The sequence below is a fragment of the Harpia harpyja genome, chromosome 1 (genome assembly GCF_026419915.1).
Source record: "Harpia harpyja isolate bHarHar1 chromosome 1, bHarHar1 primary haplotype, whole genome shotgun sequence".
NCBI classification, from domain to species: domain Eukaryota; kingdom Metazoa; phylum Chordata; class Aves; order Accipitriformes; family Accipitridae; genus Harpia; species Harpia harpyja.
Window position 1 is genome coordinate 23827729 of NC_068940.1, and position 21258 is coordinate 23848986.

The 21258-nt window shown below is 47.6% G+C and overlaps 1 protein-coding gene across 3 annotated transcripts in view; it reads right to left on the reverse strand.

Annotated features, from left to right (window-relative positions):
- Window positions 1–21258, reverse strand: part of BASP1 (brain abundant membrane attached signal protein 1) — a 123244-nt gene that overhangs the window by 46911 nt on the left and 55075 nt on the right. The window contains exon 1 of one of the 3 annotated variants that reach the window (XM_052781211.1): window positions 4538–4751. The exons of 1 other annotated variant lie outside the window; for it this stretch is intronic. The gene's annotated coding sequence lies outside the window, so the exon portion shown is untranslated. Of the gene's footprint in view, window positions 1–4537; window positions 4752–21258 lie in introns of those variants that run through there. One more of the 3 variants, XM_052781229.1, reaches the window with a different exon arrangement.

The window sequence follows — 21258 nt, forward strand, 5'->3', positions numbered from 1 at the left end:
ACTTAATTTCTATTCTGCAGAACACAATACCAAACACATCAAAAGAGATCAGCCTCTGATTTATATCCTGAGACAGAAGGTTTTTATTAATAAAACTGTTTCCTCAGAGTTAAATTCCATTAACTATACTTAAGAGGGAATTACTACACATCTTGCTCCCAGGCAAAGCCTGACCATTCTACATGTGTTACAAATCAGTATCTCTTTACATTTATTGGTGTGCTGAAGAAAGTCAAAGGATTTTATTTTCTGATTCTGGCAAGTCAGGAATCTTTCATGTTTGAGGAATCGTGTTGCTATCAATCAGTTTCTATTTTAAACCTATGAATTTTCATATCAAATAACCAACTGATACATTTTTATACTAACTGCATGTCTCCATCTTGAAGTAAGAAGCTTAGCTGGCATCACGCTTTTAAGACAGACAGCTGAGAGATAGAAGATGCTGTAGAGAGGACTTTAAAGTCCTTTTCATTCCACACAAGGTGTTTCCCCCCTTCTTCCCCCTGCATTTTTTTAAATCTTGAAAGCGTTTCCTACTAACACTAAACCTCTGTTATGCTGCATATGGTTTCTATTTTCAAGTCCCTAATGCTTTCAGGAATTTCTTTGATTTCTCTAGTTGTTACCTCATTCTTGTCATTCCTGATTGACACAGAAGAAACAACCCAAGCCCCTCCTAAGTTTTCTTCCTTTAGTTACGAAGCTGTCTCAATGCATCCGTACAGTACTTCAAAATGGCCTGCCTTTACTACCCTCATAGGAGAGAAGGTAGGGCCTTGAATGTTGGTTGATAACTCTTCGTTATATTTGAATAGCATCCAGTTTTCTTACTTGAAGAACTCAGATTTTAGCCATTGAATTTACAGTGCACCCAAGGACACCACATTTAAACCTACAGACCTAAATCAAGACCTGGGATTTGTGCACAAATGCATACATACAAATGTAGCATCCTCTTCTTGCAGATGGAGGGGGAAAAAAAAAAAAAAAGGAATATTCTGAAATTCTTGCTTTCAAAATTGGTGCAAAATCAGCTTTCAATGGCAAGCTTCCAAATAATTAGTAGCTCAATGGTAGCTGAATGCCTGAAAATGTGGCCACGCAGAAGTCTCCCAAGATTTCATGGGAAGGCCTGTTTCTGCCCTGCAACCAGCTTCTGTCCCTCAGCGTACCCCACGGGGGCATGGGTGGATGCCTGCACAAGGGAAGAATTTAGCATTGCTCAGACAAAAGCCGTCCTGTACACAGGAGGCTCTGCTGAAGGACTTCATGGTTCACTGCATGGGGCAAAGCGACCAGTGGAACACAGCACGAACACAAGAAGATTCACTGGGAAAATACAATTTATTCCAGAGACTTGACGTTGAAAGATCAAAATACTTAAGGACTAGAGGTAGCTCTAGAGACAGTTCTGAAATTGTGGAGCATGCACACTCTATAATCTCAGGGGAAGGGTATGCTCCAAAGCTCTGCCACTGTCTGGAATAGATCAACCTTTTATCTCCAGGTTGCTTCAGTGGGTGTTGCATTTCAAATGCAAAGAAGCATGGAAAAAGAGGGGAAAAGAAAGAAAAAGAAAAAAAAAAAGGCACCTGATCGTTGTTCATGCAATAACTGGAGGAGTAATTTTACCAGTTTTACCTTTTAATGTTGATTTTATTTTAACTGGATATGATAAGCTCAGAGGTTCATATAAACAGAAGAAAACGCTGCATGATTGCTTTTTGGCAGCTACGTACAATTTCCCCGAGTTACACAATCAGCTATTTCATACATGAAGCATACAAGAATAGGCAGAGCCACCACAAATTTCCCATCACTTTGGGTGTATTCCATCCACAGACCAGAGCTGGCGCTCTCCAGTGAAACTAAGCCAGACAAAAAGAAAATATTCACTGCATACAATCCAGTAGGTAGGAAGATCACAAAGCAAAGCTTCTCCCTCATATGAGGAAGTTCTGCGAGACAACGAGTAGAGACAGCAAGTGCACAAACCTTTGGCCATGCCCTTACTTCTTCCCTCCCCTGCCTAAAGCTCGGAGGGTCTGCCCAAAATTCTCAGAAACGCCCTGAATACAAAAGGATTGTGCGGGTCAAGGTATCTCCGCTGGAGACGGCAGTAGCAGTAGATGCCGCATCTTCCCCTGGTGCGGCACTCCCACCCAACGCTCGCACTGCTCCCCTGCTTCACGGGGAACAGCTACACTGGGGAAAAAAACCCTCGGTGTTCAAAGCCTGGCCACCGGACTACGTGTTGCCTGGCGAGCCGAGAGGGCACGTTAAGACAGATTTTAGGGCTCTGATGGCAGCACTTCTTCAGAAGGGACCTTAACTGAAAACACTGGAAATACCCAATAATCACGATGTGGGGGGCCTTGGGGTGTATGTTTTCCAGCGGATGTTCCTCACCTCAGAGGGGAAGGAGTAAAACCCACTGCCATCCTCTCTTTAGGAGCCCACTTGCAGTACTCTTTTGTCGCCTTTAACTCCAGCTGGACAAACATGCCAGTCGTCTCTGTTCAGAAACCAACAGTCATTGGCTTACAAAATTATCTATTTCCAACAGTCACTGGCTTACAAAATTATCTATTTCCAACAGGCTTAAGCACGCTCACCCTAAAGAGAAACAAGCATCCTCGGTTTGGACAAGAGCATCTGCTGGGAAGGAAAAGGGGCGGAGGAGGAGGAACGAGCACCGATGCCAGCAGCGAGATGCAACAATTCGAACAAAAGAGATTTCAAGATGTCGCACCAAAGCACGCACAAAAAAATTTAAAAAAAAAAAAAAATCTTCCTTTTGAAAGACTGCATCCCCTCGGCCGAGGGAGATGCTTCAGCAGAGCACGAGTGTCCCCCGTGTGTGTGTCCCCCACCCAAGACGGAGCCCGGCAGCAGGCGCGTCCCCGCGGCATGGCAGCTTGCCACAGCACCCACGTCCCCTCCCTGACCCGAAGGGCCCACGGGCCGTTCCCGCGCTGCTGTAGAGCCCACCCCCCCCGCTTTTTCCGCACCGCCCCCCCCAAGACTGCTTTTTCCCCTCAAAAAACGCCCCATTTTGCCTCAGCGAGACGACGGGGGGGGGGGTCCGCTAGCAGATACCAAAGCTAAGCCGGGCGCAGCGCGGCCTCCGGAAGGTCTCGGCATGCCCCGGCAAGGCCGGGGGTGAGGGGGGGGGTGAGGGGTGAGAGGGAAGCGGCGTCCCGGGGGTCGCAGCGGCGCCTTTGTTCCACCGCCCCATCCCCGCCCCCGCCTCCGCGCATGCGCGGGGCAGAGACAAAGGCGCGGGCAGGGGCGTCCCTCACACACAACCGCCCCTCCCCCCCCACTCTCCTCACGCCGCACCGCGCCCTCAGCGCCGGCCATCGGCCCCCGCGGGGCGCCCACCCGGCCTGACAGGAGGGTGGGGGTCCCGGGTGGGGGGGTCCCCTTTCTCCCGCGTGAGGCGGGTACGGGGAAGGTTCCTCGCGGGAGGCGCGTTGGCAAAGGCACGCGTGTGCGTGGGGGCACGGCGAGGCGGGTGGGGAGGAGGAAGAAGATAATAAAGGTCGTGGGGCGGGGGGGATCTGTGGGGGGGGCGGTGTTCGATGAATATTCATGAGGCAGGCGCGGTGAGGGGAGCAGCGGCCGTCCCTGTCTTTTTTGACGGCCGGTTCGGAGCCCCCGCCCGGGTGGGATTCGGGTAACCGAGGCGCCCCCCCCCCCCCCAAAAAAAAAAACAACCCAAACCCTTGGCGTAACGCCCCGCCAAAAGCAGGGATCAGAATCGCCGCCGCGTCCACGCACACGCGTGACCGCGAAGGCAGCGCCGCTCCTTCACCGAGAACAATCGCATTGTTGCCAGCACCGCTCCTCCGCACGCCCGGCCCCGCCCGCACCCACCCCCCCCACCCCTCCATCCGCAGCCCGGCACCGGGAACCGAGCCCCCCGCCGAACCCCCACGCAAGCCGCCTGCACCCCCCCCACTTTCCCCCTTCCCCGGCGCCTCCCTGCACCACCGCCCCCCCCATCTTCCTAGCACGGTGCGTTTTCTTCTCCCAGCGCTTCATTTCATGGAGAGGTTTGGGGGTCTTTTGGGGGGTTGGTTTTGTTGGTTTGGGTTTGGTTTTTTTTTAATCACTATTTATTATTTTTTTTTAAGCAGGCTCCTTTTGGAAACAGGCTCAAGGCACCGACAAGAAATTGGGCATAAATCACTATTATCCCCACCACACCCACCGCTACCCCCCCCACCACCCCCAAGAAAGGCTTATCGGGCATTTAAATTTCACGAAATAGCCCTTCAGTCCATTTTGTGCCTGAATCCGCTCCGGGGCGGTCTCCCTCTCGAGGAATCGAGCTCCCCGCAGCGATATTCCTAAAAACGTGCCCAATCTCCTCCGCTCTCCCCACTCTTTCCCATTCAAACCCCCAGTCTCCCCTCCCCACATCCCAACCACCACGGGGATGGGGGGGGGGGGTGGATAAACGATCAAAATCGCAAAGCTCTCGAGATCTGCTATATAAATACCATAAGCGAGATATACCGCTTCTTACCTTTGTATGGTTTTCCTCTCTCCCCCTCTGTGTATTTCTGTGCTGGGGGTGTCACAAAGAGAGTCCCAGGTAGCCCCCCCCAGAGCCCGCTCGCCTCGCTGGCAGCGCTGTGCCTCTCCCCTGCTCGCTCGCCGGGACTGGAGTGACTGGTGCCTGCTGGAGCAATGCCGCCGCTACCGCGGCTGCTGCCTCTGCATTTCTCACTCTCTCTCCCCCTCCCTCTTTCCCTCCCACCCCCCCCCCGCACACCCCCCCCTTTTCTCTGTGACAGTCTGTGGGCAGTTCAAAAGCCACACGCACTTTATTTATTTATTTTGCAGGCGGGAGATGCGCTGCGCGCCTTTTGCGCTTAGGGGGCGCGCAGACCCAAGGGTTTAAAGATAAGCTTGGCACGCTGCGGCGGGGGGGGCATTTGCGCGGAGGTCCGCAAACGCACCTTGCAACCTTACCACCCCACCCCCCCCCCCCAAAAAAAAAAAAAAAAATTAGGGAGGATGGCGGCGAGGAGCGAACGGGGAGCTCGGTTGGTTGTGGCCCACCGGGGGGGGTCCGGTCCCGGTGGAGCTGGGAAGCTGCGAGGCAAGCGGAGCCGCCTGCCTACACGTGTGGTCCTTTCGGGGAGCCCCGCGGAAGAGGTTGGAAAATCCCCGGCTTTTATGCTTTTTGGCACGCTTAAGGAGAGGGTCTGCCCGTTAAACACAAAAGGCAAAAAAAAAAATAGAGGAAAGCATTTCTGAAGAGAATGGATCTCTCCCGGGCGCTCCTGCAGCCTCTTTTTAAAACCCTACCGCCAGGCACAACCCGCCCTGCGGCGGAACCTCCCGCTCCTCCGCTTCTTCCCTCCTCCGCGCCCGCTCCGCGCTGCGGGAGCCCGGCGGCGGCGGAGGATGCGCGGGGCTCGGGCGCCCTCTGCTCCCCGAACGGCGGGCGGGCCGGGAGCTGGCTCCGGGGGAGATGTCACCGTCCCCCGTGCCCCCCCCCCCCCCTCCCTCCCTTGCCGGGAAAAGGCGGTGAAAACCACCCGGCAAGAAAATACATTTGGGGGATTTGGGGCAGACCGTGGCCGCGCCGAGCATCCAGCTGCTGCCGGGGGGGGGGGGGGGCTCAGGGAAAGGCGGGCAGCACGGCGGGAGCCCCCCCGGTGCCCCCCGCGGTCACACAAAAGCCCCGGGCGTGGAGGGAGGGAGGGAGGGAAGGAGCGAGCACGGTTCCCCGGGCGACTGCAGGGACAATTCCCCGTGTTTTCGTGCAAACCTTCACACGCCAGCCTTTCAAACCTTCGCTTCAGCCTTTTCCTCTTTTTTTTTTCCTTAATTCTCCTCCGTATCTCCCTTCTTTTTTTTTTTTTTTTTTTTTTCCCGGTGGTTTAACCCTCGCTCTGCAGCTGCATGCCACACCTGCCCAAATGCAGCATCCCAGCCCTGCCGCAGCTGGGGGAGGGAGAGCAGGCGGGGACCCCCCCGACCCCCCCCCACCCACCCGCGACATCTCCCCGCTCACGGTAACGGGCTGCTGCACCGCACGGGTGAGGCAAGCAGCATTTACAGTTAAACTGGGTAATCGAGGAAAAAAGAAAAAGGGGGGCTGGGGGGGGAGCGGCCCGACACGTCTCAGCTCTCGGGGGGGGGGAGGAGCTGCTCCCCGCGGATGCCGTGTCCCCCCCCCCGGGGGGCCGTGGGGGCTGGCGGCCCCCGAGCAGCCTGGGTGAGTGGGGGTCCACCCGGGAGCATCCCTTGTAGAGGGAGCAGTAACGCCGGCGCCTGGCTGTCGGTGGTCTGCTGCAAGGTCCTGGGAGGGGGGGGAAAATCCCTCTCCCCGGTTTTATTTCGGAGGCACGCTGTGAGGCAGGGCGGGAGAGAAGCGACAAGGCAAGATGAGTCCAAAATGTAGCCAGGATTTAAGGGCAGAGGCTGGCAGAGCATGGCAGCACACCCACGGAATAGCTTAGTTGGGGACTGGGGGCCTGGGCTGGGCTGAAATGGGGTCCTGGACCCCAGGTAGGGCTGGGGCAAAGCCCCAGGTTAGGCTGGGCAGGGGCACTCAAGGTTAAGAGTGCCCGCGGGGCCGTGGCGTTTCAACCCTCGAGATTGTCCTGTAAAATTGCCCAACCACTGCAGAACCAGTGTGAAATAATGTAATGGAGGGAAAGAAGATGGCCAGGATTTAAGCCTGTCTTTGAAGGTGGGTTAGGCGGTGGAAGTTCACCTGCATGGAGCCAAGCACTATCTGACTTGAGAGGGGAAAGACAAGTTACACAGGGTTCCCAGTATATCAAGGAAATAAAATTCCCGAGTGTGTACTGAGTCATTTGCTTGGGGAAGCCTGTACAACCAAAAGCGGCATGGAAATAGTCATTCCTGCTACCAGTTTGAGAGGGGGTTGGATCCTTTTCCTGCTTTCACCAGCTAGAGGGCTGAGATGATAGCCATGGTTTACCAGCTATATTCTTTTTAAATACACCTATATGCTAAATTATGTACCTCCGAACAGCCCCCCAAATTCAGAATTCAGCAAATGCTCCCTTTAGTTACTTTGCTGCATCAAGATACCATACATATCTGGATGTCTCATTTGATAAATGCGATACATTTATCCAAACGGGGATTCTAAGCAGCGTTCGAACATCTTTGTCATAACTAAGGGTGTGTAAAGTATCCCACCTTTTCCTCATATGTCAAAGGAATTGAAAGAAAAAGTGGGTATCAGGAAGAAGAAAAAGCACTGAACAGAGACATCTGCGAAAAGATGGAGAACCAGGTCTGGTCTGCAAACACAGGTACGTCCAGGCCCTTCTGTGTAATGGATCAGTTCCCTGCTTTTCTGAAATCCATGCTGTCACTGCGCTGTGACAAACACCCAAGCTACCTCCCACTTCTTCGCCAGCTCCCCTTGTCGCCTCGAGCCAGGGCTCTTCGCCCAGCATTATTGCAGCCCGAGCCCGAAGTACTCACAAGGCCACCTCCGCTCTTCTCCTCCCGCCCTGCCAACATCCCTCCATCCCTCTCACCCAGCACCTCCATTTCTGTGCCTGATAGCTCTTTGGTCTTTTTCCTCGGGAGAACCTAGTACCAATAAGGAGCACCTACTCTGGGGAAGTAGGGGCCTTTTCGTTTTACCCTGTAGGAAGGGAGAAATGGCCAGCAAGCAAGAGAAAAAAAAAAAAAAATCACCAAAATCCCACCTGTGCTCCTCTTTCAGAATCAGCCTCCCCAGAGAAACACCTCCTTCCTCGCACTTAACCAGCACAACAAAACAGAAGACAACCCAGAGCCGTAACTGAGCTCAGGGCTTTCCAAAACTTCGGCTGCATCTATTTCCAAGCTCACACCACGAGAGGGAGCATTTTGTTCAGTTTAGCGGCAAAATCTACTTGTCCCTGTACCGAAAAGAGCATAAACGCAGTTTCCCGTATGTAGAGGTTTTTCCCAAACCCTTTTACCACCCCCAAGCATTTTCGTAGTAACATTTTTTCTTTTACCATGCAATTCAATTTTTTAACATTTCATAAGATTATTATTCATTTGCAGTAAGTTTTATAATGAATATCTACAATGTAATTAGAGTCTAATTCCCTGTTGATTCACCCGGTTATAGAGTCATTTATTCTGGGAAAATAAAAGATGTCAATGTAAGGCATATGTAAAATTTTCTACTTGCAGTGGATATCATTCTCCTCATAAATGTCAATACCAGCTACATGAATTTCAAAAATTGATTGCAATAACATAGGCAGACACGAGGTGCTTTTTCATAGATTTGCAGGCAAAGCTCATAAAACAAACAGCTTTGATAAAATCCCAAAATAACAACGTCGATAAATCACTACTGGAACACCTCAATCCAAATTTAAGTCCTGACGTGAAGACAGGCACAAGGCTCTGATAACAATTTTAATCTTAATGATGCAAAATTGAATGGCGGTAGGCCTAGCTAAGTCTAGTTTTGCTAGACTGGGTGTTTCTGTTTATACCATAAAAAGTGGCGCTTCATGCCTATAGCGAGGTAGGGATACGTGGGTTGTGAACCCTACTTTACCCCAACGTTCCTGGCTTCAGCTCAATCTGTAACACGAAGCACATGTGCCTCCCAGGAGGTCCTGCGCTAGCCATTGATTTTAAAAGGCTTCCCTGCTCCGCAGAAGTCTGTATGCAAGTTTTTCCAAAGATGGATATAGTTGCTGTTCTGACAGGACAATTATCTGGCTTATTTCTGTCTCTTACCCCAGTTACCCTAAAGAGTTAGAGTTACTTATGTACAAAAGAAGCAAATGTGCTCAACTGCTATAAGCTTCCCTTATGATTTATGTATGCCAGGCTTCTCCATGACCATCTATAGGTTAGATCTCGGAGTCTTTGCTCTGTTTTCACTTGCAAGTTTCACCAAAGCAACGGCTGAATAAGATATTCACTGTTTGGCTTCCAAGGCCACAAAAATGTCTTTCAGTTAACAGCTGGAGTGACTATATCAATATCTTGATAGTGATCAGAATTGGCTTCTCATGTAGTATTTTCTTCTGTTCTCATTCAACTCCAAGAATGCCAGTAACGCAGGATCAAGTGCACGGCTGACTGGATTATCTAACTAATGTGACAGCTACGGTGTACCCCCTACAAGGGAGGAGAAGTGAGGCGCACAGAAAAGAGTGTCAAATACCATGAGAGAAGAAAAACGGGATTCTCTGCTCTGGTACGTGGTACCAGATCTGATCTCTGCAATGAAGACTGCTTATATACTTTACTTACTGGACTAAAACGTTGCTCTGTTTCAAACACGAGTTTTGGGATTCCTACCTCGAGAGAGAACTTCTGGCTGTGAACACCAGGGCCACGGCCCTGAGGGCACCGTTAGCCCTGACTGTCCCTGCCAAACCTCCCCCAGGGCCTCCCCCCACCCCTGCCCATGGCCTAGGACCCCGTTCCATCTCAGCCCGGGCCATCAGTCCCCGGCCCGGTGACGCCACAGTTGTGCATGACCCCATCGCTGTCTCTGACCCCATCTTCTGCTGCTTCTGAACCTCCTGGACGGACCCTGGATCTGGTTTATCTCCTCATCTTGCCGCTCCTCCTCCCCTGTGGAGCAACCCCGCGCTTGCTGCTCCCCGATATCCAGTTTGTCACAGGTGCCTCCTGGCAGCCCAGTTAGTTGTGTAAAGCCGGCACAAGATGCAGTTCCTTGAGGTAACTCCAACTTAAGCCATCAGGTTTACCTGGCACGTTGCTCCTTGGTGAAGGCACTCGTGCCGTTCGTACCACTGCTCTGCTTTCAGATTCAAACCAGGTCCCGTGAGGCCACTTCAGGAGCACCTGCATCTGTACTTTTGCAAACTTAGTCTTGGAATGAAAACTCTCCTAACAGCGCCAGTGTCACCACAGAGTCAAAGCAGAGAAAGGACAAGACGGTCGCCCACCTCAAATTTGTCTAACAGGGCCAAATATTTCTGACACCTCTCTGTTGCTGCTGCCACTCCTGCCCTGGAAGCTGACTGCGGGAAAGCCTGGGGGTTCATTGCAGGGGAGAAATTGATAGGATCATTTTGTCGTCTTCCTACTGCTCTAGGTTGCAGCACTCGTTTATATACCTTCCCCGTCCTTTTCTACCCTCTCCCAATGAAGGGCTTTTCTAGGTCAGCAATTGACTGAAATGAGGTGTTCTGAGGATCTCTGGTGATTGAAGTGGTCACGGAAAAGAGTTTAAACCTGCATAAATTACAGCAGCTCTAGTCCTATACAGCCGCCTTTCTTAGTCCCCTTTATCCCTTCAACTTGGAGGCACTAGATTTAAAGCTGTCTGCCTCTTGTACTTTACTGCGCTATTTGTGCCAAGCACAAGCTGCAAATGACTTGCAGACGGTCAAATTAAATAACTACGTTTGAGGTGGCTGAAGCTGAAAACGTTTGTAAACGTTGAGATGGAAGTGGCTCTCCCAGAAAACGAGAGCCAGACAATACTCGTGCCTCAAAACCATCATGCCTCAACCAACCACCAGGCATGTCGATAGCACGCGCTGTCGAGATCGCTCCCATGTGCGGAAACGCTCCTCTGCTTCCAATCAAGAGTCAATTGCGGAGATTTCTCTGAAATTGAAATGTTAGCAGTAGATCGTCACAGAAAGGACCCAGGGCTTCAGACTAGCGAGTGCAAGTGTGAGCAGCTAGATGGTAAATTATGCAACCACACCTAGATGACCTGTCCTTTCCATCCCAGGGACGGGTACATTCTCAGAGCATGCACCATGCATTCTGCCACAGGATTCTCCGTGTTGGAGCAAGACACGCTGTCTGCTTCCTGAATGCTTCTTTGAAATGCTACACTACTTTGACATTTTTATTTTCGTGTTTTTACTTGCCAAGTTTAGTTATCAGAGACGGTGGGTGAAAGTACTCGAGCTTTAAATAAGCCTTGTAATGTGCGCTACCAGCTGTTTGTAGCTGAATGACAGAGGATCTGTAGCCAGGCTGTACTTTTTGCCTTTATTGGCTAAATTTTGTGGATACTACAAATGAAAGAACACATGGGGAGTCCTGACATATGGTAGGATCAAGGTTGTTACAGTGCATAAATCAAACGCTTACACACACAAAATGGTTCAAGCTTTACTGAAAAAACTTCAGAGAGACAAAGATAAAGGCCAGTGGGATCTGTGGAGATCCAGAAGCTGATAACTGATTGTGCTCCAGCACAGAAATATCAGACATTCCCTGCTTTATCAGCTACAGTTCATTGACCGGTGTAACTGAATGATTTCAGATAATGAAGGCAGATGCCGCTTTTGCTTCCCCAGCAGCTCATATTTGTTTAGAGACAGGTAACAGCCTTGGTGACAGGCACAAGCTGCTATCATCACCGCACCACCAGTCTGTCCTTCAGTGAAGATGAGTTAATTGCGGTAACAACATCTGGCGGTGCAAAGAGCACCTCCAGTTTCTATTTAGTGAGTTAAAAAGATGAGAAAGAGCTTTGCAACGGGGCAAGGAGGGCATCATCTTTTCTCATCAAAATCACCAAAAGAGGTCCCCACCACTGGTGGGTCTGACACAAAGCTCACAGGACAAGCAGGCTGTTTGGCTCGAAAGTTGTAACTTTCTATAAGGAGTACTTTCCAAGTGTTTCTGGCACATCATAATTTCCAAGATGCCTCCAGCACCTTCCAGAAGAGCTGTGACCAGCGGGCCACAGCGCAACCTTACAGCCTAGACTTCCTCAATGTATTGTCCGACAGGACTTCTGTGAAGAGGCATATGGTTTTACTTCTGATCAATGAAGTTCATAGATGCCATCTTGTATTGACCCCATCTGCTCTGTAGTCTCAGGCAAACTTGTGTGGTTTAATTCATCAGTCAGGAAAACAAGGCTAATACCAAACCTGGACATAAGTCACAGTTTAGTAAATGTATCCTGAATTCCATGAGCTCCATAAGCCTGAGCTATTAATAAGCAAAGATTACAAAGCAAATCATTAAAGAGTTTTTGTTCCAAATATGGTAGCCACCTCATTAGCAGAAGGGCTTTCAAGCAGTTATTTCTTTGAACTGAGAAAGTAAACTGGGCAACAGCATAGTACAAACCAGTTGCCAGTTAGCTGAATGATGAGTTGTTCAGATTTTAAGAGATGCTTCAGCTCTTCTTCATACTCTCCCTGTCCACCCTCTCCCCTTCCTTCCCTTACAAACCAGCGTTTGGGCTTTTTTGCCAGAGAGGCTGTAGTACTCGGGGTGGCTAGGGCAGGAGCTCATACTATCATTCACCAATGCCAAGGGAATGTAAGGGATCCGCAGGAATTCACAATGTAAGTAAAATGAAGTCATAATCAAAACTCAAAATCGCCACAGTCGCCTTGCTTTTCAGTCTTTCACGTGGTTTCATCTGGGCAGTCTGTCCTGTTGCAGTGTTCGGTCTTTGTGACAAGGTAGAAACTTTTCCTGCTCATACACGCCCGTGTGTTGTAGGTCCTAGCCAAGTCAAATAGAGCAGTAGGATCGTGATGCTGGCTAGGCTCCCGTACGGTGTAAGGATCATAACAAGCATAAGGATGAGTGACGCCCCTATAGTGGGAACAAAAGAGCCTAAGAGGCAACAAGGCTGGATTGGGGGGGGGGCTGTTCCCCTCTGTTTTATCAGTAGCTAATGACGGTGCAGTTGGCTCAGGCACCTCCTGCTGCTTGCCCCAACATAGCCAGCATGACCGAAATTATGCATCAGGGAGGATATACTGATGCCAGAACTGCACCTAGAGCAGGTGATTTCCTCCCTGCAGAATGAGAAAAAGGATGTTGGAGGGGCTATCAGATCAGTTTGGCAAGAAGCTTACCTACACCCGATTTTTGGCACGGAAGCCATCAGTACTAAGAATAAAAATCCTTACAGTTGCATTTAGAAAGAAAAGCTGACCAGAGCATATTGGGGCAGTCATATTCTGAGTAAAGATTGCTCTTCCATAACAGATGTAATAGACTTAGTTTTGAGAATTTCATGGTGAATTTGCAGTGGTATGTAGTGAATACGATGCACAGCCATGTGCCTGGTCTGAAGCTCCAATCTCGTTCAGTCTACAACCTACATCTGGTTTTCTTGTTCACCCACTTCTACTCAATGTCCGTTTCTTTTGTTTGTAGCATTTAGTAGCGTAACTTAAAGCAAATCTTGTTGACTTCTTTCTTTACATGTTACTTTTTTTAAAAGACTGTTTTTAAGCAAAAGTTACTCTATATTCCAGGCTGAATAATTAAGCCTGTGAGCACAGATGAAATGCAATATTAGAGGACAAAAGCATAAACTTTCCCATGTTGCTTTCTCAAACACTTTCTTCTATCTATAGAAGGAGGTACTTGCTAGCCTTTTCTATAGCATAATTTTGAAAACCTTTGCCAAAATTACCAGTTACAGTGTAGGCCTTTCTCATGGAGGAGCTAACCTGTAGCCAGCAATTTGTTTTACAGCCACAAAGCAATTTAGTCACAAGAGCCACTAGATGCCCCAGCCGGCTAAAGAAACAGGAAACTTGAGGGAAGGCTGTCTTCTCCTCATGTTCCCTGCAACCACTGACATTTGCAAAGCTGCTTTCAGCACAAGCTGCAAAGGCACGTTAAGCTGATACAGCTCATTCCCGATACCATGTGATGAATTAAAGATGCTGAAGATTTGCCTCCACTTCTTTCAGCCTTCTCATACCAAAAAAACTAGAACAAGATTCACCTTTGTTACTCAGTAAATAACAGGAATGTTGAGTCCACCACAAGGCAGTTCTGCTGTAAGGAACCGTGGGAAGAATATACTGCAAGCTCCTGCCCCATTATGATAGAAAGGCTAACCCAAACCATTTTTACCAGGGTATATTAGAGTTAGTATCGTAAACAAAAACCAAATGTCAGCAGTTTGACTTGAGGTTGCTTTCCACTCGATTGCTTAATTATAAGTTTCTGGATTTATGTGCAATCCAATTTTATTGTTTACCGAGACGTTTCAAAATATAGTGCCTGAATATAATATTTCTCTTCTCTCTCCAAACAAACAACTCTAAAAAACATCTGCTGTGAGATAGGTGAAAATAGACCATACACTGAAATGAGTTCCTTATCCAGAAGTTTTCCCTGACAATCTGATTTGTATATCCTTCACTGATATACAGCACATGAGCAAAATAAACTCCTTGAAATGCAAGATTTCAGCTTGAACTAGAGACATGTCATAGCATATCACAAGAGCTGTTTTGAGGGGACCTTGGGAGATATATAGTTCAGTTTTCTGCTTAAAGCAGGACAATCATTAGCACTAAATTAGATCTAGCATGGCTTCATCTGGCAGAGTCTTGAAAACCTCCAAGGGTGGAGACTCTACAGCATCCCTCAGAGCTTCTTCCAGCACTGCACTACCGTCTTGGTGAAGGATATTTTCCTAATGTCTTATTTGAACCTCCCAAGTCACAACATATGTCCCTTCCCCTTGTCTGCTTTGTGCTTGCTACTGTGAAGAGAAATCTGGCTTTGTCATCTTCGTAACTTCAGTAACTTCCTCAGCTTCTGAGTGAGATTTGGGATACAGTAGGAGGTGGTGTCAAATGCTCTACTAAAGTCAGTTATATTAAACCCACCATTCTCCCCTCGCCTACATAGCCAGTCATTTTGTCAGAGAAGGTAATCTGGTTAGCAAAGGATGATCTGCTCTTTGGAAATCTGTGTTGCCTAGTCCTCATTACCTTCTTGTCTTTTGGGGGTTTGGAGATGTCCAGAGGACATGCTCCTCAGCTGCCTCTCCTGACCGTCATTATTTTCCATGGCGGCATCACAATCACATCAGCCATCTCTGTCAGCACCCACCTCCTCCCACAGAGCTCCCCCCAGCCTCTCTAGGTAGCCCCTAAACTGTCGTGCTCTCTACCCACCATCTCCTTCCAAATACGTGCTAGTACACACAGAGCTCTGGGAGCAGGTTTTGTCTGTGAAGACAGAAGCGAAAAAGGACTTTAGTGCTTCAGTCGTTTCCGTATTTTTTACTAGACTGTCCCCTCGTTCATCCACTGACCTACCTTTTCTCTCAACTTCCTTTTCCAGCTAATGTTCCTGTAACATCTCTTATTGCCCTTTGTGTCCCTGGCCAGTTTTAGCTCCAGACCCACCTTCTGTTTTGACCATCCTGATTTCGTCCCTACAGCATTTGTCCTTAAGCATTGCCAAGCAATATTGTTATACTCTTCTTTCATTGCCTCTCTTTGTTTCCGCTTCTTGTACACTCCTTTTTTGTGTGTTTTAGTTCATTGAGAAGCTCCTGGCTTAGCCAAGCAGGCCTTCTGCCAGAATTCCCGGTCTTCCTGTACAACAGGATGGTTTGGTCCTGAGCTCTCAACAAGTTTTCTTTAAAAATTAGCCAGCTTTCCTGGGCACCTTTCCCCTTCATGGCTGCTTCCCAGGGCACTCTGCCTAGCAATACCCTAAAAATAAGCCAAAGTCTGCTCTCCTGCATCCCAGAGTCCTAGCCCTGCTGCTTTCCTTCCCAGCTTTCCTTCAGATCCTGAGCTCGATCACTCTGTGGTTACTGCAACCCAAGCTGCCAACCACGACTGCATTTTCCACTAGCTCTTCACAGTTTGTGAGCAGTAGGTCTGGTAGAGCATCAGCTACAGTTGACCCTCTAACATTTCTGTGTTGCAAAATTCTCACCAACACAATCTAGGGTTTTCCTGGAATGCTTACATAATACCATGTTGTCAGTGTCTAGAGGGTTGAAAACCACAGGAGGATGAGAGCCTAAACGCAGGAGACCTTTACTAGTCATTTTAGAAAGCCTCATCTGCTCTGTCCTCTTGGTCAGGTAGTTCTTACAGACTCATGCTCGGTGTGCCCTCCTCCTCTCTTCTTGACCCAGAGGTATGCTCAATGAGCATGTCCTCCAGCTTTATACTGGAGCACTGGACAGTCAGACTCTTGACGAGCCCTCCTTCTCTTCTTCCCTGTTTGGCCTTCCTAAACAGCCTTTACTCATGTCTGACCATGAGCTTCAGCCTCTGTTCACCAGGGATTTACGTTATACAAGAAGGGAATACAGGATCCGCATTCAGGTTCTCCAACCTTGATGTCTATTTATAGCTAGCGTTCACGTACGCAAGTTATGCAACACCTGCTGGGTTAAATGTTGTTTCGTATTTTGGAGGGAGAAGAAATCTAGGACCTCTCCTCCTTACACTTCTGCAAACCCTTCTGTAGGTGAAGTTGTGATCTGAAAGGGGACAACACCGCTGTTCCCTGTGACACGGCTCACAAGCGCAGAAAAGGTGTGAAATGGGCCAGGATGAGCCACCAGACAAAGCCCAGCACTCAGATCCAGTTTTCTACCCACACCTGCATTTGCACCCGTGGAAAATACAGGAACGGTTAGAACAGGAATGACTTTACCCGCACTGTGATACTGCAGGTCCGCTGCACACATGACCGTTCAGCCTGAGGAAGAGCAGAAGAACTTGCTCTCAACTTCAAAGTAGTAAGCACATTCCTTTAACTCAGGAAACTCTCATAAAAACGTAAATATATCCTATTTCCTATTGTATTTGGTAGTGCCTATATACATACAGTTCACAGCAATCTTCTATGGAGCTCCAGCCAAGCTAAATGCTTTTGAAATGCTAATGAACACAATGAATCAATTCTTCATAACCCAAGACACTGCTATGCACACAAAAAGGAGAAAGCATCCTTAGGAAAGAATGACTATCCCCCTTCACATGGGAAACACATTAGGTTTGGACTGTAGAGCTTGTGAGTGGGAATCCAGAACCACCTTCAGGTTAGTACTCAGGTGGATTTTGTTATATGCTTGATTATTTATAAACCAGCTAATTTAAAGTGTGTTTCAGCTACAAGTAAGGAAAATCATACTTGTATTCCATGTAATAAACTGTAAGTCACACTGTGTGTGGCTTGTGGATCTCTCTTGAATTTGTGATGCCATCATCTTGAACAGTGTCCGGTTTCCTCACCATCACAAATAGGAATGCAGCATCCTTATGGAAAAGGTACAAATACATGTGTAAATAAGCAGATATCCCTCCAAAAGTTAAGAATCACTAATGTCAAAGAAAATGCATTTTACATTACTTTGGATTTTTTGTCTCAGTCTTAGGGTGAATGACAACTGTAGAGAATGTATGTTTTCTGCATTTGCTGTTCGCTGACAAGCCCAAGAATTCATACTGTGACAAGAAAAAGTGCTTTCTGGACTCCAGGGTACAGGACAATGTTGACAGTGCCACTGTTGATGCTCTATATGTAGCAAAGTTTAGATGGAAAATAGAGTGTTTGCAAGCAGAAATGCAAAGTCTAAACTTCTTTCCCCCACCACCTCCACAACTTTGAACCTATTGGGCAGTTTTACCCAACAGTGACAGAGATCTCACATGAAAAGCTTACACGTGTTCATTAAAGAAATTACCTACTTTTCTAGAGGAATTCTGGTTTTGCTCCACTTTAGGGAAAGGTTGCAATGTGAGCTTGCACCTCAGGGACATCAGAAAGTGCTCGTATGAGCATCTTGAATGCCTTGGGTTTAGGAAAAATTTTGAACACATTTTTAGGTGGAGAGTGGAGTCAGGAGGCAAAAGGTATTAAGGGCATGTTAAGAACGTCTCTCTTGTGGCACATGTACATAGCAAGTCAATGGCTCACATAAACGAGACCAGATTTGCTGTACAGATGTTGGATGGTCTGATTTTACTACACACGTGCTTTGCAGTTGCTGTGTGCACATGCAGCTTAACACGTGTGTGGTAGACACTGAACATCAGCTACAGGGATCTGGAAAACAAACTTCCACTTGTTACAGTAACTTCGATCGCTCACAGAGCTCCTTGTTTTCTTGCACAAAGCCGTTTCTCTTGATATTGTTAATCTAGCAAGGCGAGCAGGAGGATCACTTCCTTCCAAGCACTGTGAAGCCCTGTAGTGCATAATTCCCATAGCTTCCCAATTGGCTCCTGCCTTTGGGTGGGATCACAAAGCACCGCAAACTTGCGTGCTACAAATATCACCCAATGCTTTTGAAGAAGTTCAAGGCAATGTAGTTCTAAGTCCAGGGTGGTGCATGGTCTTCTTAGACTCTTGGCTTTCTGCAGCAGCGTATAGAACACTCTCCAGTAGCATCTTAAGCAAAATAAATGATTCGTCACGTGTTTGGTCCCCTCTTTGAGAAAGCAGGCGTAGCTTTCAGGTTACCTCCCCGGGAACAAGCAGAGCAGCACTGTTTGCTGCAGTTGTGTGTCCTGCTCTGATGGAAACTGGGCAGCCACCCAGATGATTTACTCTTGGTGACAAGTACCCTTGGAGAGAGTAGATCAGCGCCATTCTATGCAGCAGGCATTGCTAGAAATGGCATTATCGGAAAGCTTCGTGCTTCTGCTCATTCACCAAACAAAAAATCAAGCAGAATCCCATCAGGGCCAGTTTTGACCAGAGGGGAATGACTCATTTCAACTATTTGCAATCTGAATGAACTTTTGAAGGAGTAGCATGTTTATCTCTAGGTCCTACAAAAATAGCAGTTACTGATTCCAAATTTCCCTCCGTTTGAATCTGATACCTTTTGTTTTCTATTTTAAGCTTATGCAAGTGGGGCCAAAACCAGGTCTCAAGTATTTCAAACATCCCAGGCTGCCTGCTGGGATGAGCAGTGCTCCTGTGCTCCTAGAGCAGGATCTGATAGCTAATTCTAACTCCCAGTTTTGGGAGTACTACAGAAGGTGCACAGATGAATATTGTCTACCTGTCCTGGGCTCTTGCTATGCCCAGGCTTACCCTACCTTATCTTGGAGCGGGACTCCTGGAAAATCATTGTCCTGCCCACTCAATCTTCCACACACAGGAATTAAGGCACAGTTCCCATCTTCTATTTCTTGGCCAAGTGAAAGCTGTACTGCATAGTTTGTAGGATCAGGAGTATTGGCTACAGAGCATTTTCTGCCTTTCCTCCCAAGAATCATAGAATATCTTGAGTTGGAAGGACCCATAAGGATCATCGAGTCTAACTCCCTGTTCCTCGCAGGACCACCTAAAACTAAACCATATGACTAAGAGCGTCGTCCAGACGCTCCTTGAACTCTGACGGGCTTGGTGCCATGACCACTTCCCTGGGGAGCCTGTTCCAGTGACCGACCACCCTCTCAGTGAAGAACCTTTTCCTAATGTCCACTCTGAACTTCCCCTGACGCAGCTTCATGCCATTCCTTCGTGTCCTACCGCTGGTCACTAGAAAGAGGAGATCAGAACTTCCCCCTCCGCTGCCCGCCTTGAGGAAGGTGTAGACTGCGAGGAGGTCACCCCTCAGCCTTCTCTTCTCCAAGCTGAACAGACAAAATGACCTCAGCCGCTCCTCCTAAGTCTTGCCCTTGAGGCCTTTCACCACCTTGGTCACCCTCCTCTGGACACACTCTAATAGTCTGATGTCCTGAACGGGTTAGCCCACAGATCCTCCACCGACACTATAAGTGGAATTAGCTGAGGGAGGTAGCTCTGGAGGCAGTGCAGCTTTCTACAGGGTAGAGAGACTGGGAGACAGCTCATTTTGTCAGCCAAAGTCACTGCTCATTAGCTAACCTGAAGGGAGTCAGAACAACAGATTTACTCTGAATCTGACTGTCATAGCAAGAAAAGAGATGGGTTTTTACAAATAAAAATATTCAATCTTTCCTTAAATGATTGCTAGCACTGCTATTGGAAGTGCATTGTATGTTACAAGAACATGGTGTTTATATTCAGTCCCTCAACATCTTTATAATTTCTCTCCAGCTAACAGTCACCAGAACTAAACGGGATCTGAGCAAGGTCATAATAGCACATTCATTAATAGAACAGGATTCTATTTGGGAAGCATAAAACATCTGAGATTTCTCAATTGTCTTTAAAAATTGGAACATAGTGTGTTATTTTTATTGACATTTGTTGTGCTTCCAGTGAACAAATAGGCTGGAAGGATGCTAACAGGAAATTCTGTTCGCAAGATAAGCAGCTGTTAGCCCCCAAAGCTTCAGAAGTTCATAAGGGCCAAAAAAAAATGTCTTTCTGTGTCTGATTTAATGAATAGTCAGCATTCCACATCAGCCAAAGGAAATGCTTTGGGGGCAGTTTTTACAGATGCAATCAAATCTTGTGTTTGTGTGAAGAAGGACAGAGCTTGCCATTTGTTTGTGAAATAACAGTTTCAAAGGTTATGCTTTCACCACAAAAATCTTGAACTGTTGTCATTCCAAAATGCTTGAAAACTAGCCTATTTTGTAACTTACTGCTTAATTTCTGGAAAGAGACTTGGTCCAGAACTTGTCATTGTTTTCAGATTGGAAACCCTCATGATTTTAATGCACATTTCTTGAAAAGTGTTCTGGTCTGGCTTATAATCATCTGCAAAGCAGCTAGCAGAGAACTGCTTCAGTCTTTTGGTCTTCTGTTTATGGCCCACAGACGCTACAGCTTTCAAGTAAACCCACAAAGGAAAGAGCAACAGAAGCACGGCAGTAGTGGACCATATGATCCATTAGTAAGGTCATAAAATGAGTATGTCTTCATCAAATTTCTCAGTGCTGTGCAGTGAGATACATCTTCAGCTGATGTAGATGGCATAACCTCATGTATTACTACTATGTTAATTTACATCAGCCAAAGCTGTGGACCTGATGAGTCACTGGTAATCCTGGGAAAATTCCATGCTGCTTTGGAGATATTTGTTCTTGGAAAAGTGGTTTTGGATTTTTGTATATAAAGCATGTTCAAGGATTGTCCTGCATAGCAAGCAAGTAGTAAACTTAACTTTAGACATTATGATTTCATATGAAAACATGAAAATAAAAATGAAAATTGAACAAGTTACTGCGGGTTCTGTATGATCTATTTGTAGAAGGGTGGTGAAACTTTAGAGCCCTGAATTCCTTCCAATGGAAAAACCAAGCTCTAAGGAGCTTGGCATTCACGAAATCTTAATCCAAAAGGGCCAGAGAAGTAGTAAAACATGCTCCTTGCAGGGAGATTGACATAATGACTTCAAACCCTTCACAAGCCCAGTGATAGAAAACATGGCAGGTCTTCAATCAAGCTGCTCTTTAGTTGTCTTCAAGGTATAAGAAGATAAATTATAACATTTGTGTTCTGCTAAACTTTGGTAGTCTAACAATGGACTTTGGCTCCTTTTCTGTATTTTCTCCTCCCAGTCTAGGATAGAATGAAGTTTTACTTGCGGTGTACAAGAAATGT